The 15,286-nt window shown below is 35.9% G+C and overlaps 1 long non-coding RNA gene across 1 annotated transcript in view; it reads right to left on the bottom strand.

Annotated features, from left to right (window-relative positions):
* LOC127492006 (uncharacterized) overlaps positions 1-15,286 on the bottom strand; it is a 195,088-nt gene that overhangs the window by 139,473 nt on the left and 40,329 nt on the right. The window lies entirely within an intron of this gene.

The raw sequence follows: 15,286 nt of genomic DNA, 5'->3' as shown, positions 1-15,286 counted from the left end.
GAAAATATAGATATTCCAAAACAAGCAAAAACTGAAGGAATTCATCACCATAAGAATAGCCTTATAAAAGATGCTGAAGTGAGTCCTAGAGACAAAAAACAAGGATAATTACCATCAGGAAAAGAAGCAGAAGCATAAAACACACTGCAAAAAGAGCAAAGGATATTCAAAATAATGACAAGAAATTTTCAAATGATTGGACTAAGTCATTATTTAAAAATAATAACTTTGAATGTAAATGAACTAAATTATCCAATAAAAGATATAGATTCACTGAATAAATAAACAAGAGCAAACAATATGCTGGCTACATGGAATTCACTTCACCATTAAAGACATAGACAGAAAGGGAAATAGTCATAAAAAGTACTCTATGCAAACAGAAATCAAATATGAGTAGAAGCAACTGCAGTTACATCAGACAAAATAAACATTACAAAAATCTCATGATTAAGGTAAATATTTTTTGAATTTTACATCAAAAGCATAAGCAATAAAAGCAGAAACAGTCTAATGGGAGTATATCAAACTCACAAGCTCCTGTTCTGAAAAGAAAAAATGAAGGACTGAACAGAAAACATATAGAATGGGAGAAAATATTTGCAAACTCTTCATCTGACAAAAGAGTAATATCTAGGACAAATAAGAAACGCAAAAAACTTGACAACAGTAAAACAATCCAGGTAAGCCATTAGCAAATAAGCTAAGAAAACAGTTCTCAAAAGAAGAAATACAAAAGGGTCAACAAGTACATGAAAAAAAATCTCAGTATCACCACCTATCAGGGAAATGCAATTCAAAATCACAATGAAATATCATTTCACTCAAATTAATGTCTATTATCAAAAAGACAGAAAATAACAAATTCCAATGAAGATTTAAGAAAAATGGAACCCTTATGTCATGTTGTTGGGAATCCAAATTAGTATAGCCCTCATGAAACTGTATGGCTAATTCCTCAAACAGCTAAAAACAGATCCACCCTGTGACAGAGGTTTCCAATTTTTGAAGGAAATGAAGTCAGCATATGAAAGCCATAGTCCCAACTTCCATGTTCTTTGCAACACTTTTCATAACAGCCAACATACAGAATCAACATAGGTGTCCATCAATTAATGGACAAATAATATATGACAAACATTAGCAATGGAATATCATTCAGTCATGAACAAAAATGAAATCATGACATTAGCCAAAAATTGCATTAAACTAAATTATAATAAGCAAAATAAACCAGTCAATGGAGAGATAAATACTATATATTCATATTCATCTATGCAATTTAAAAGTAGTATATATGAATTGAAAACAGTGATTACTAGAAGTTGGGTTATGATGTATGCATGTGTTGAAATATTACCCTGTACCCATAAAAAGTACAAGTATTTAATATTCATATATTTATGAAATACATGAAATGTATTCACTTTACATAAAACAAAAAATTTTAAATGTGATTTTTTTGGATTTCATATGTTTTAAATATAATTTTTTTCTTTAAATTTACTGTTTCTTTGCATGGCATTTTCTCTGCATGAAAATCTATCCAATAAGAATAATGATTGCACTTATAATCATAAATATTTATTTTCATCTAGATATAGAAATAAAATAGAAATGTTTGCTAAATTATAGCATCATGTATATAGCAAAGATTTGCCAAATGACTTACTTTCAATGCATGAATGTATTTATTTGTCAATTAGTGATCTTTGCCTCTCTCTTAGCACTTATTAGTTACAGTTGTTGATTCTAATTTAAAATTGAGAGATGATTTCAGTTCACTCTGCAGGTCAAAACTTGTCTAATATTTAGTATAAATTTTTAAATCTCATTTTCTCCCAAGTTATAAGAGCATATTTTAGTATCAATAAATTAAAAACACACAGAAATTTTCTATGTCCCTAAAATATACAAAAATATGTGTCTACTAACCTGGAGCACATCACACACCTACTCACAGATACCATTTCTGGATTCCATAGGGATGCTTAACATCTTCATGCAAAATTATTATCCATTGCCAGGTCCGTGACCTGACCACATTGGTGGTAAGGTAATAAATCTTATTATCAAAGATCAGTAGGTTTAAGTTTTGATTTAACATAAGTATTTTAGTCATTTTGAACATATTACTGAATTTCTCTATCACTTTTCTCACTTGATAAATACGGGAAAATAGTACCCTCACTACAGTGTAATTCTCAAAGAAAATGTACATCTTGAGTTTGACAAGTAGTAGGCATTCAAAAAATTTTACCTCCTATTCCCTTAATTTTTGTTAGGGAAGTCAGATTTACCTCCAAAGAAGTCCATTTGGCTGTAGGGTGTATGTGTGTGTGTTTAAACTATAACATATGGTTATACCCAGTGAATACTAAAAATAATTTCTATATGGTGACTTCTGGGATCTTGGGAGGCCCCACCAGTGCACTGCATTTTCTGTTCTAGCTATGAGAACAGGAATCAAAACTAGTTTAATTCTCATTTTCCAGGACCAGTCCCATCACTGCACGCATTTGTCTTTCAAGTTTATTGAAGGCGTGCAGTGATTTTATAGGATCTAAAATGCTTCAATGTTCTCTTTTTCTTTTTGTTTGCAGTTATACCAGGCTTTATTGAGTCCTAAACTTTTTCAAGTTTGTATTTGAATTCTTTTCTCATTTTTTTTTTTTTTACTTTTAAAAAAAGTTATAGCACCTATACAGAACCCTTGTATATGACAACAAAAGCTTCTCAGGGGGCTGGCACTGTGGTGTAGAATGTAAAGCCGCTGTCTGAAGTGCCAGCATCCCATTTGGGTGCCAGTTCGAGGACTAGCTGCTCCACGTCCAATCCAGCTCTGCTGTGACCTGGGAAAGTAGTGGAAAAAGACCAAAGTACTTGGGCCCCTGCACCCACGTGAAAGACCTGGAAGAAACTCCTGTCTCCTGGCTTCAGATTGGCTCAGCTCTGGCCATTGTGGCCACTTGGGAAGTGAACCAGTGGATGGAAGACTTCTCTCTCTCCCTGCCTCTGCCTCTCTAACTCTGCCTTTCAAATAAATAAATAAATCTTTAAAGAAAAAAAATTTTCAGAGGAAGAAGTACAATATTCATATCTCTGAAGATCTCCCTCTTTAGCAATGTCATCCTTTACAATTCATACAGCTAGTAAAATACTAACAATTGCAGTATGTATATGATCTCCAGCCCATTGCTTACCTTTGAAATAGTAAAATATTTTGTTATTCAGCTTTCTAAATGCAATCAGTAAGATTTTAAATGGAATATTCAGTATTTTCCTAAACTATGAAACACATTAACTTTTAAAGCAAAATAATATCCTTTACTTCAAAGTATAAAATGTACTAGAAAATAAAAGCAACAGGAACATATTGCCCCATTACTGTGCCTCAATGTATTAATTTAAAGGCAAAGGGACTATTGGAATACTCTTTTTGTTGTTCAAATGATTGGAAATAAAATAAAATCTTATAATACTTTAAGCACATACTTTAAGTCTAATACATGTGAACTTTCAAATTTTTCTATGTTGATTAAGAAGTAGAGATTAACATGTACAAGTCTCTTTGTTGTAGACACAGCTTATTGTTGCACATGCATGACTGAAAACAAATAAGCAAGTAATTCCTCGAAACATACTCATTCGCTGTATTTATTTCTTTAAGGGACAAAAATAAATTCAGTATAAATTGATCTTCCAGAGGCACTTCTTTTGTAAGTGTGACTCCCTTTCACATGGTGTGCATTTAATGAGAACTACAGCATTAAACACGTTGGTTAGAAACTTGCCACTAAGGCAAGAAAGCAGCATGTGAAGTTGATTCCTGTGAATTACATTTGAAAGGTAGATTTCTAAAGCAATATGCTCGGCATTAATTTAAGTTCTGTCATTCACTCCAATAATGAAAGTGGGAGCCTTAGTTCTGAGTAACAATCAAACCCAGATCATACTGCTGTTTTTGTTATTCTTCACCACATTATAGATTTTATCAGAATGATTGATATAATTAAATTATGTGATGAATTACTTAATGATGGGATAGACTCTCACTGAACTTATTTTTCACGTGTCCAAATGGAATTTCTGAATTCTGATACCTTTTATTCAAATCTCATAAGAAAGTATATATTCTTTTTTGAATTTTAAAATTTCCATTTGCTTCTGCAGCCATTAAACAAATACCCACAATTTACTTTCTTAAAACAACACTATTACAGAACTACAAAGAAATCCCCAAAACATGTGAATTTTTGCAGTAAAATCCCAGTTTTTATTTAGCATTAGACTCTAATATTAATCTTCTTAGTTTAAGCCTATTACTTTCAAAGCAAGCTATTGAATAGAAAACCTCTATAGGAAGCAAACACCCAAATCTGCTCGGGGTTATAGACAGATTTTCTTCATAACAAAGTCTTGAATACTTTATAACCTGGAGATTTTCTTTCCATATTTTTAGCATCCTTTTTTACCCTACCAAGAACTTTATTATTCATATTTAATCTACAACTAATAAAAGAGTGTCTGTACTATGATTAAAATTCCCAATGTTACCATTTATGGGTCATAAAATATTAAGAAATATTCTGTTTAAGCAGAGTTGAGTAAACTTAAACACAACAATTGATAATTTCTAACTATGAAATGTATGTTTTTAAAGGTCTAAAGTAATTTGAACTTACACTACCTGGTAAAGGCATAGATAGTTCAGACAATTAAAAACTAAAAAAACTTTTGCAGACGCTTCAATGTTGTTGCCAATTTATTCTTGGCATAATTATCGCTTTTGATAAATTAATCTCTGTGTGTGTGTGTGTGTGTGTGTGTGTTTAGTTCTAGAACATTCAGTGTTAGGTTACTTGATGACTATTGTTAGGGCGTCACATAAGGGAAAGGGTTTATGGGGAAAACCCAGCAGACTGGAGGGAAGTGGCGAAGAGGGCAAGAGAGAGAGAAGGAGAGTGTAAGAGAAAGACAGAGAGGAGACAAGCTAGCGAGGAGAGAAGAGAGAGAGCAGAGAGAGAAGAGGGGGAGAGGAGAGAGCGAGAGAGCCACGTGTTCAGGAGCAGGTCCTTTCAAAACTTTGCTGGAGGGCGGGCAGGGAAGCAGGAGCAGTGAATCCCAGTAGGGTGGGAGTGGAGCTTGACACCTGTGTCGGGCCATGTGGCCACCTGGCTTCCAGCAATGGCGGCGGGGGCTAGAGCCTAGGATGGTGTCAGGGTATAGATAGTTCCATAGATAAAACTGCACCATTTTCCTAACAACTATGACATAATTTTACAGGGAATATTTCCAGTCTTTTACTCCTATAGCATATTGGATCATGCTTCAAAGACAGAGTCACCACAATACACAAGGAAACTAGATTTTTGCTTTTATCTTTAAATAGAAAGGACAAAGATTTAACTTTTCTTTTCCTGAAAGGGGCCTTCTAAAATATCTTCCTCTCACTAAACATGTTGCATGAGCCACATGAAACACCTGGATCAAGTGGGAGTCATAATAGAAAAATACAGAGCACTCAGATGAGAAATGTGGGGCAGCAACTACATATAACCCCTTTCATTTGTAAGTGAAAGGTACAGACAACTTTTCAAGAATATACCTAAGGAAAAAAAAAAAAAACTCTTTGTTAACTAATAATACATAATAGGATTAGTATCCCTTATCCAAGACTACTCGGGACCAAAGCACTTCTGATAATGAGGCATATTAGGGATGAGATTCAAATCTGAACATCAAATTTATTTATGTTTCATTTACCACTCAGACACATAGCCTGTAGACTTCTACAATGCTTTTAATAATTTTACGCATGAAACAAAGTTTGTGTACAAAGAAGCTCAGCTGCCTACATGCATGATCTACAGGAGTTTGGCATAATATTCATTTTAGTTACTCAAAGGCAATCATCTTACACTTATCCATTTTATTCCAATAAAGACTACAAGTATGTCGTTCCATCCATATAGCATAGTCACATCACCAGAATATCTGTACCAGTTGTTAAATAGCAGCGACAGCAATGAAGGGTATCCAATGTCTACCTTTTGTTATGCTTTGATTAAAACATTTCTGCTCACTTTATTTTTCAGGTGAGAGGAAACATCGGAAGTAGTTAAGGGACCGGGTAGTGGGTTCTCTACGGATGAGGTAGAAGTCTGTGTGTGATTCTTAAAAAGCTTTCCTCCAGAATTATCTGCTTCATTAACAGAATTTCTTGTCTTAGCATTCTTTGATTTTATCAACTGGCATGATTTCCTGTTTCATATGAATGCATGCTGCCAGAGTCCTACAATAAGCCCATAACAAATTTCTACCTTGTTGTCCCTAAGGCAGTTTTCATGTACTGTTAGACATTTTTATCATCATTATTATAATCACTTTGATTCAGAGTCAGTTCACTTTTTTTTTTTTCATCATTGATCCATGTTGTGAAAAACTTGTTCAAAACAACAAGTTCTTGTTGTTAAAAACTTCTTTGATCTTTACTAGGAGATTACTAACAGACTCTGAACTTGCATTTTTTTGCATATGTAAAGGGGTTGGAATCTCTTTTTATCACACTTGCCATGTGGAATCCTTCAAAGTCACACCTTGTTCATGATCATCACTGAAGATAGCCACAGGCCAGATGTTGCACCAAGGATATACAACTGTGTCTTCAGTCACTGTGCTGCATGTGGTGGCCATGGTTAACACGGCATCCTTCATCTTTAGCCCCTTTTGGAAACCTTTCACATCCATCACTCTGCTCACTGCTGCTAGCAAACTGGGCAAAGCAAAACAAAACTGGTTTAACATTTACTCTTCTGTTGACCTAAAGGCATGCAGGTCACATGGCTAAGTTAATGAAGTCACATTTGGGAGTAGTATATGAAATAAACATTATTTTTGATGAAAATTTAGCTGGAGAATGACCAGAACAGCTGTCAAAGGATTGCAGAATCTTGTGGTTGTCATCTAGTCCAGCTTTCCTGCAGTGAACAGGAGGTGCTGGTACAATTTGCCCATGAAACCAATCAGAAAAGATGTCCCTGGTGATCCATGCCTTTTTGTTAACATAATAATTGACTGGGATACATTCACTCCATTAAAACAGTGAAGATGCAACCTTTTGCCAATCACAGCTAATTTACATTTTAAAATGTCCAGTGCTATGGTACATTCCAGGAGAGTTGTTCCGCTCTGCATCCTTAATTTTTGTACAGACCATAGGCAGTGTCTTTGTGGGAGCATAAAAGCAAAGTGGTGATATTTCCTCAGCATCGCAGACTTGGCATAGCATCACATTTTCATTAGCGATGACACTGGTAACGTGTCAACATCTCTGCTGCTTCAGGATCAGCAGGTGCTTTATCACCACAAATCTTCAAAATGCAGTGTTCTGTCCTAAACTTATGCCAGCAGCCTCTTGCATATTCACAGTTCCCTTCCATTTCAGTTCATGGTGATAGATTTCTCCTTGATTCATGGTCAGCATGCCATTAAATATGTATTACTGCAGTTCTGGTGCATCCACCCTTCCATATACAATCGAGATCTTTATTTTTAGCCCTATGCCATTTTTTCTAGTTTTCATTCATATCCACTCCTCATTTGCAGCACAGAACTCCAACAGCTTATCTTTCTGTTTCTTCAAGTCACATACGGTAGTCATTCCAGAGCACTACTCTTCTGTAAGACACTTCACACTTATGTCATTGCCCAGTTTCTCCAACAGCTTAACTTTCTGTGCTACAGATAAACTTACCTGCTTCCTCTTCTATTTTTTAAATCACTGTATCTTTTTTTTCACTTTTATTTAATGAATATAAATTTCCAAAGTACAGAATATGGATTACAATGGCTTCCCCCCCATAACATCTCTCCAACCCGTAACCCTCCCCTTCTCCTCTCCCTCTCCCCTTCCTTTCACATCAAGATTCATTTTCGATTCTCTTTATATACAGAAGATCAGATTAGCATACATTAAGTAAAGATTTCAACAGTTTGCTCCCACACAGAAACATAAAGTGAAAAATACTGTTTGAGTACTAGTTATAGCATTAAATCTCAATGTACAGCACACTAAGGACAAAGATCCTACATAAGGAGTAAGTGCACAGTGACTCCTGTTGTTGACTTAACAAATTGACATTCTTGTTTATGGCCTCAGTAATCACCCTAGGCTCTTGTCATGAGCTGCCAAGGCTATGGAAGCCCCATAGTTCACCGACTCTGATCATATTTAGACAAGGCCATGGTCAAAGTGGAAGTTCTCTCCTCCCTTCAGAGAAAGGTACCTCCTTCTTTGAAGACCCGTTCTTTCCACGGGGATCTCACTCATGGAGATCTTTCATTTAGGTGTTTTTTTTTTTTTTTTTTTTTTTCCCCCCAGAGTGTCTTGGCTTTCCATGCCTGAAATACTCTCACGGGCTTTTCAGCCAGATCTGCATGCCTTAAGGGCTGATTCTGAGGCCAGAGTGCTGTTTAGGACATCTGCCATTCTATGGGTCTGCTGTGTATCTCGCTTCCCATGTTGAATCGTTCTCTCCCTTTTTATTCTATCAGTTATATTTGCAGACACTAGTCTTGTTTCTGTGATCCCTTTGACTCTTAGTCCTATCATTACGATCAAATGTGAACAGAAATTGATCACTGGGACTAGTGAGATGGCATTGGTACATGCCACCTCGATGGGATTGAATTGGAATCCCCTGGTATGTTTCTAACTCTACCATTTGAGGTAAGTCAGCTTGAGCATGTCCCGAATTGCACCTCTCTTCCCTCTCTTATTCCCACTCTTATATTTAACAGTGATCACTTTTCAGTTAAGGTTCAGCATTTAAGAAGAATTGTGTATGATTACAGTATTCAACCAAAAGTATTAGGTAGAACAAACAAAAAAAATACTAAGAGGGATAACATATTAAGTTGTTCATCAACAGTCAGGGCAAGGGCTGATCAAGTCACCGTTTCTCATAGTGTTCATTTCACTTTAACAGGTTTCCTTTTTGGTGCTCAGTTAGTTGTCACTGATCAGGGAGAACATATGGTATTTGTCCCTTTGGGATTGGCTTATTTCACTCAGCATAATGTTTTCCAAATTCCTAACAGGGATCACTTTTCAGTTAAAATTTAAACACCTAAGAATAATTGTGTGTTAATTACAGAGTTCAACCAATGGTACTAGAACAAAAAAAATACTAAAATGCATAAAGTATTACATTGTACATCAACAGTCAGGACAAGAGCTGATCAAGTCACTGTTTCTCATAATGTCCATTTCACTTCAACAAGTTTCCCCTTTGGTGCTCAGTTAGTTGTCGCCAATCAGGGAGAACATATGATATTTGTCCCGTTGGGACTGGTTTAATTCACTCAGCATGATGTTTTCCAAATTCCTCCATCTTGTTGCAAATGACCAGGTTTTGTTGTTTTTGACTGCTGTATAGTATTCTATAGAGTACATGTCCCATAATTTCTTTATCCAGTCTACTGTAGATGGGCATTTGGGTTGGTTCCAGGTCTTATCTATTGTGAATTGAGCTGCAATAAACATTAAGGTGCAGACAGCTTGTTTGTTTGCCAATTTAATTTCCTTTGGGTAAATTCAAGGAGTTGGATGGCTGGGTTGAATGGTGGGGTTATATTCAGGTTTCTGAGGAATCTCCAGACTAACTTCCATAGTGGTTTAACCAATTTTATAATTTTTTAGAAGTCTTACACACACTACATCATGAACATGCAAGGTTAAATATACTGAGCTATGTTTAATGATAAGAATTATCCAATTGCTTTCTTCCATGTTGGTAAAACCTCCCATATATTATTTTTAATTTTATTTTTGACCAATAATTATCAACTAACATATTTCCCTTCCTATTACTATCACAGAATTTCATGGTTACTTTTTTCCTTATTAGGCTTAATGGCTAATGGCTGCTCTCTGAATAAATGAAATATTTCAGATTGATATTGCTTTATAGATCAGACAGCAAATAACTATTTGTGTATTTTTTAAATTTGAACTCTTCTATTGCTTATGTGAATATTAATTTCATTGATTTTTCATTATATATTTTTGTGTCTTATATATCTTTGAGAATTTTATTAGGTATTTGACATAATTTATGTCTGCTTCTTGCAAATTCTCACATTTTACCTTATTCTTATTAACTTAATGTCTTCAAGGTATTTCAAGTATATAAAGTATAACCTAGTCTTAAACTATTTATGAAATAGCTTACTATTTATTATTATATTTGGTAAGTCTGGATGTATTTTGGATGCATTGTTTTATGCTTTTCTACTTTCTTCTTATTGATATTTGTTCTGAAAATGCTTATTTCATTGGATACATTGACAAACACATCTCTGTAAGTCTTTACAAAAATTTTAAGAAATACTTGGATCGTTTGTCATGGTGGAAATTTCAATGCATTTTCACAACATGAAATATTTGTATTCCCCTTCATTGTATAACCCTTGTAAGTTTCTTGGGAAATTGCAGATGCAGCTTGTAAATAGTTATGACTCATCAAATCATGCTTTCAAGAATTTGTGTTCCTGAATTAATTTTATTTTATTTATTTTTTGACAGGTAGATCTACAGACAGTGAGAGAGAGACAAAGAGAAAGGTCTTCCCTCCATTGGTTCACTCCCCAAATGGCCTCAACGGCCAGAACTATGCCAATCTGAACATTAATTTTAGCCATATTTAGGAAATTATTTATATTTTTTCACATCCTTTCATATATTATTAAGCTATAACTTTTAGTATTTATTCACCTTAATTTCTCTATATTTAAGAGATAATTATATTCCTGAAATGTCATAACTGCAGTGTCTTTTGATGATGACCCATATGCCTCCTTGCTTAATTTTAAATTATCTAAGTCACAGTTATTCTTCCCTTTTCCACTTCTATACATGAGACTCTGTGCTTCTTTTACTTCTGGTTCTCATTTTTTTTTTTTTTTTTTTTTTGACAGGCAGAGTTAGACAGTGAGAGAGAGATACAGAGAGAAAGGTCTTCCTTCCTTGGGTTCACCCCCGAAAGGGCCAACACGGCTGGCACGCTGCGCTGATCCAAAGCCAGGAGCTAGGTGCTTCCTCCTGGTCTCCCATGCGGGTGCACGGACCAAGCACTTGGGCCATCCTCCACTGCACTCCCGGGCCACAGCAGAGAGCTGGACTGGAAGAGGAGCAACTGGGACAGAATCCGGTGCCCCAACCGGGACTAGAACCTGGGATGCTGGCGCCACAAGCAGAGGATTAGCCTAGTGAGCCTCGGCGCCGGCTCTGATTCTCATCTAAAAGCAGAAAATATTCCTATTAGTTGTGTGTACTATTGATACACAATACTGGGTTCAAATCTTGGACTGGCCAAATACTTGCCTATGCATAATGAGTAAATCTCTTTAGCATTATTTTTAATTTTACACTGGAATATTGTTATTAACAATTTCATAATTTGTGAAGCAAGTAATATGCTTTAATATCTCAATTGCTTAGCCATGTATCTAACAAAAAATAAGATCTTCATTATATTATCAGGTACTGTGAAAGACATCTGAACACAGTCTGATTTCTTCCATACAAATAGTCTATTTTTCTGCTTGAATATTTGTCAGAATTTGGGCTTTAACCTTGTGATTAAAAAACTGTTTGGAATTGGTGACCTCTTTGGATTTGTACACTGGAATATATTTTTAATTAAGAAAAAAAGCTCTAATAATGAAATTATTACATATCGTTGTTTTCAGACCCTCTTTTTTTCTATCTATTTAAAATGTATTCTCAGTTTTCATGTCTTTTAATTTAAAGAGTAGCTAATTTTGTGCTCTATAATAACTTTTTTATTAATGACATTTTTAGAAACTGCTTTCTTATTATCATTTGACTCTTCCTGTATCTCTACTGGCATCTCATCTGTTTAGTGTTTTATGTATACCCTATTTCAATTTCACACAAGCCACATCTTGTCTTTCTCTAAAAAGGTTAATTTTCTCTGCATTCCCATAATGTCACATACTTAGCTTCTTGTTATCTCTACACATAATTCTCAGGGTCTCTTCCTTGGAAACCAGCAATGAAGGCACAAATGCATTTTGCCACGTTTATCTCATTGTTTCTAGACACTCGCCTAGCATACCCTGTAGAAAAATGTTTATTATTCATTGATTTCATTAATTTAAAGGAAGTGAGATGGGAATATATTGCTTGTTTCTTTTTCTTTTTCTTTTTTTTTCAATTTTGTTAATTTTTAACTTTAATTGTACTAATGTTTTTAATTTTATTTGTTGAAAAAGAAGAAAGAAACAGGCAGAGAACTCCCATCTGCTACTTCACTCCTCAAATACCCACAACATCTAGGGTTGGGCCAGGCTGAAGCTAGGAGCCTGGAACTCAACTCATAATACTCAAATACGTGAGACCGGGACTAGAACCCGGTGTGACAGTGCCACAGGCGGAGGATTAGCCTATTGAGCCACGGTGCCAGCTTGCCAGATTTGTTTGTACCACATAGCAAATTAAGATTTAAGGTTTGATACTTCAATTCCCAAGAACAAATATTTAAACAAAACAAATTATTTAATATGGGAGTGGTGAGTGCTTGGCACAACCTTTGACATATTAGAACTCCTAGGGGCCAGCGCCACGGCTCACTAGGTAATCCTGCACCTACGGCGCCAGTACCCTGGGTTCTAGTCCCCTTGGTGGCGCTGGATTCTGTCCCGGTTGCCCCTCTTTCAGTCCAGCTCTCTGCTGTGGCCAGGGAGTATAGTGATGGCCCAAGTGCTTGGGCCCTGCACCTGCATGGGAGACCAGGAGGAAGCACCTGGCTCCTGGCTTTGGATCAGCGCCGTGTGCTGGCCGTGTTGGCCCTTTGGCGGGTGAACCAACGGAAAACGATGACCTTTCTCTCCGTATCTCTCTCTCACTGTTTAACTCTGCCTGTCAAAAAAAAAAAAAAAAAAAAAAAAAAAAGCAATAGGAAATTCAAATTCCCTGTTCTGAAGTATATACTGAGGCTGTTGTTGATTCCCTGTCCTATATTCTTCCTGTAAGGGTGAGACAGTGATTTTCTGTACCAACAGTATCATACAGAACTGAAGTCAGGTTGAGTCTGTGACGCAAACAGGTTCAAGCGAATGAACACATGTTGATGATTTAGACAGTTCGCTCTCCAAAGGTAATATATTCCACTACGATTTATAAGAAAAACTGATAGCTTGGATATGACTTCCGGGGAAGAGATTTCAAATTTTCTAAATCAAAGAGAAAAGAACAGATTTCAAGTAAAAATGCTGCCTCCATCAGTTCATTCCTTAGCGAAGTACATGAACTGACATTCTCCATCCATTCAATAGAGCATTAATAGAAAAATTAAAAAGCAAAGCAAAAAAGATCATAGAAAGATAAAATAGGTGATACAATAACAGAAACTGTAGAAAAATATAATCACTAATATCACCAAAGAAGATATATTATATTGAAATTTAATTTTAGAGAAAGCAATTTCATAAACCACCCCAATCACCCATCTAAACAAGCACCAATAAGCATATTTCAAAGAAAATCAACAAATGCTGCTAGCAAACTGAGAGCAATCAAAACCAATCTATCAGCAAACAACAATCAATAAATTCAAAAGAGCAAATGCTGAAGGCAATGTCTTTCAACTAGAATTACATGCAATTTTATATCAATCATAGATAAGGATAGGAAATAAAACTAAAGCAGACTGTTTTCAAAACAAAACTATCTCTTATGCTGCCTCACTCAGAAACTGGAAGATACAACTTTAAAAACCAGGCAGTAAAAGAAGATGTAGGAGGTTATAAAAGGTCCAGAAAACATGGTACCCAAAAGAAAAGATGTTGTGGAAGGAATTCCAGGACAGTAGCTATGTGGAAAACACAGAACAGTATCAGAACAGAACACAAGGAGAGAGCTTTCCTAGTGGTAATTTTTTACAAATACAAATTACTAAAAGAAAGAAAAATTACCTTTACTGCTTGATTATGCTGGAAGTATTTACAGTACAAATAAAACTAAAAAAGTATTTAATCATAGAACCAGGAAAATATTATACAATATATAACATAAATTTGGAATGTCTACAATAACATAGACAAACTTAAATATCCACTAATTAAAAATGAAAAATAAAAGATACGGAAGATTTTTGCTATTTTTTTAATTTGCTAATTTTTTAATGTTCTAGTAGTATTTGATTTTGTTAAATTTATATATGTATTAATAAAAATAATTGTGAAATTAAAAACAAAACTCTTGGGAAAGCTTTAATTTGTGATATAAGGATTATCAAGAATTTTGGGCCAGCATTTGGCACAAGGATTAACTTGCCCCTTGGGATGCCCATATTCCATGTTGGGATACCTGGGTTTGAGTACTGCTACTCTGCTGTGGATTCATATTCCTGCTAATGCACTTAGTGGGAGGCAAAAGGTGATGACCAGGGACTTGGGTGCTTGCCATTCATGTGAGAGACACAGATTGAATTCTGGGCTCCCTTTTTCAGCCTGGCCCAGCCTCAGCTGTTGTAGACACTAAGGAAGAGAATCAACAAAACAACCAAAACAAAATAAACCTCTCCATCTCCTCTCTGTCTGGTTTTCAAATAAAATGAAAATGAATCAATTAAATATTTAAAAATGGGGCTGGTGTTATGGTGTCATTGGTATAGCTGCCATTCTGCAATGCTGGCATTCCATGTGGGAACTGGTTCATGTCCCTGCTGCTCCAGTTCTAATCCAATCCCTTGCTAAAGGCCTGGGAAAAGCAATAGAAAATGGCCCAAGTGTTTGGGCCCCTGACACCCACATGGAAGACCCAAATGAAGCTGCTGGCTTTGCCTGGCCCAGCCCTGGTCATTGAAGTTAACTGGGGAGTGAACCAGTGGGTGGAAGATCAATTTCTCTTTTCTTTCTCTCAACTCTTTCAAATAAACAAATACAAAAAAAAAAAAAAGTAGCAGAGGGGCTGGCGCTGGGGCATGGTAGATTAAGCCTCTAGCTATGGCACCAGCATCCCATATGGGCATCAGTTTAAGTCCTATATGCTCCTCTTCCAATCCAGCTCCCTGCTAATGCGCCTGGGAAAGCAATGGAAAATGGCTCAAGTTCTTGGACCCCTGTACCTACATGGGTGACCAAGAGGAAGCTCCGGCTCCTGGCTCCTGGCTTCAGATCTGCTTAGCTCTGGCAAACCATTTGTGGAGCAAACCCAGCGGATGGAAGACCTCTCTCTCTGTCTCTGTCTGTACCTCTC

This window comes from Oryctolagus cuniculus, chromosome 1 (assembly GCF_964237555.1).
Source record: "Oryctolagus cuniculus chromosome 1, mOryCun1.1, whole genome shotgun sequence".
Classification (NCBI taxonomy): Eukaryota; Metazoa; Chordata; class Mammalia; order Lagomorpha; family Leporidae; genus Oryctolagus; species Oryctolagus cuniculus.
The sequence above is the reverse complement of the archived record's forward strand: the minus strand, read 5'-3'. Positions and strand labels throughout refer to the sequence as shown.